Below are 1,870 nucleotides of genomic sequence, written 5' to 3' on the forward strand. Positions count from 1 at the left end.
TTACATTTTTTACACACTCCTAATTCAGATAACTAGGACATTAAATACAGCGAAAAATGTATGAAATAGTAGCCGAAATCCCTATCAACATCGCCATCACGGTTTAAATCAGAAGTTGTCGGTTACTAATTTTACTCCGGGTTGTTCTGGCACTTCTTCTTTTACTGCCTTTGTGGCCTCTGTACACCTTGTCTTATATGTATCTTTCATGAAAAAAATGAAAAATTTTACCAGTTTATCTTGGTATTATAACAAAATTTTTGTGCAGCAGCTAGCAGGAAACATACGGGGTGGATAAACTTTGATCGCCGATTCCTCGAAATAATGTTTTTGGCGCTTTGTTCGGTCTGGTCGCACGCCGACCAGTTAAAAAGTATAGAAAAACTCAAAGAGAGAACGTACACAACGAGAACAGCTGATCGACTAAACAAAGGGAAATTGTGAGTAAACACGTGCTATAGAGACTCTGTAACGGACGAAACTTGATGTAGCCAGCTCTATACTTTAAATTTGAAACACAATATCGATGATAGGTAACTTCTTCTAATTTACCAAGCCGAGCTTCGCCGAATTAAACGAAAAATGTGATTTCGGAGCATAAAACTAGTTCGGTAAAAAATGTTTTAAACGAACTTTGTGTTTAGATCTGTACTTGGGCGATGCAGATTTTGATTCTAGGATAGTTTTAGCATGATTAAGGCCAATAAAAAAATGACAAAACAATTTTTTTTGGTGGATATCACCCCTTAAGATAGACGCAAGTTGTCTTAGACAAAATTTTAGGTTATCTTAAAACAAGAAACTTTGCCGAAGACATCATGTATTTATCTTTTACATATTGCGAGCAACATAAAGTTTTCTATCAGAAGGCACTAAAAATCACAATTTTCGTTCTAACGTTTTTCGCAGATTTTTAGGAATTTTTAAACCTTCTACTAAGTTATCCAAGTAGGGGAGCTCCGTAGCCGCAAGGTTACAGAGTCCGCTTTGGTAAGCAGGTGGCTGTGGGTTCGAATCTTAATAAAATCAGGCCATTTGGTTGTCAAAGGACTTTAGCATGGGCTTATTCTCAGGCTCCCCACCACGTACCCTTCCTTAAATCTGAATTCTACAGTACCCCTGTTGACTCTCCTTCTAACAAAAATAAGTCCCTATAATAATAAAACTGGTGTGAGTAACGTTTGGAAGTTCTCCCCAATTGTAATAAGACGATATTGTGGATGGACAGAGGCTCGGTGTAGTAGAGCAGTAAGCTTGAAACACCTGGGCAATATCACAATTGATCTAATCTCTGGTCGCAGTGATAAGTCCGCACAGAAAAAAAAGTTATCCAAGTAACACCTGCAACATCTTTTACGAAAAAATAAAAGGGAAAAGTTATAAATAAGTCATAATTAAGTTACAGGGAAAACGTTAAGCTTTGAAAACTGATTTATAACATGTTTATAACCAGCTTTTTTCATGAGAATGTAAGAGAGACAACAGTGTTGAATATGTGTTTGACAGCTGAACGTATAGTGGAGACAAAATTAAAAAATGGCCGCAGTGGTTGTAGTTCAGCTTTAAATCAGTTGTAAATGTGATTTGATGGTGTGAACTATTTCTTCTTCATCAAATACAGTGCAGATCAAAAATATTTTTATAATATTCTATATTATTATAAAATATTTAAACACCCAGATATATGTTTAACTGAACATAAATAACAAATTTTACAGTAAATTATAATAGCGATAATTTTGATGCTATGTCTATTAAAAAAGTTTGTCAATTTACATAAAACAATAAAATTGTTTGATTTGATCGGCCATGATTTGTTCCAATTCTCTTTTTTGTTTTTCTCACCAATCTTCAGTTTTATTATTATTAT

The sequence above is a fragment of the Wyeomyia smithii genome, chromosome 2, assembly GCF_029784165.1.
Source record: "Wyeomyia smithii strain HCP4-BCI-WySm-NY-G18 chromosome 2, ASM2978416v1, whole genome shotgun sequence".
Lineage (NCBI taxonomy): Eukaryota > Metazoa > Arthropoda > Insecta > Diptera > Culicidae > Wyeomyia > Wyeomyia smithii.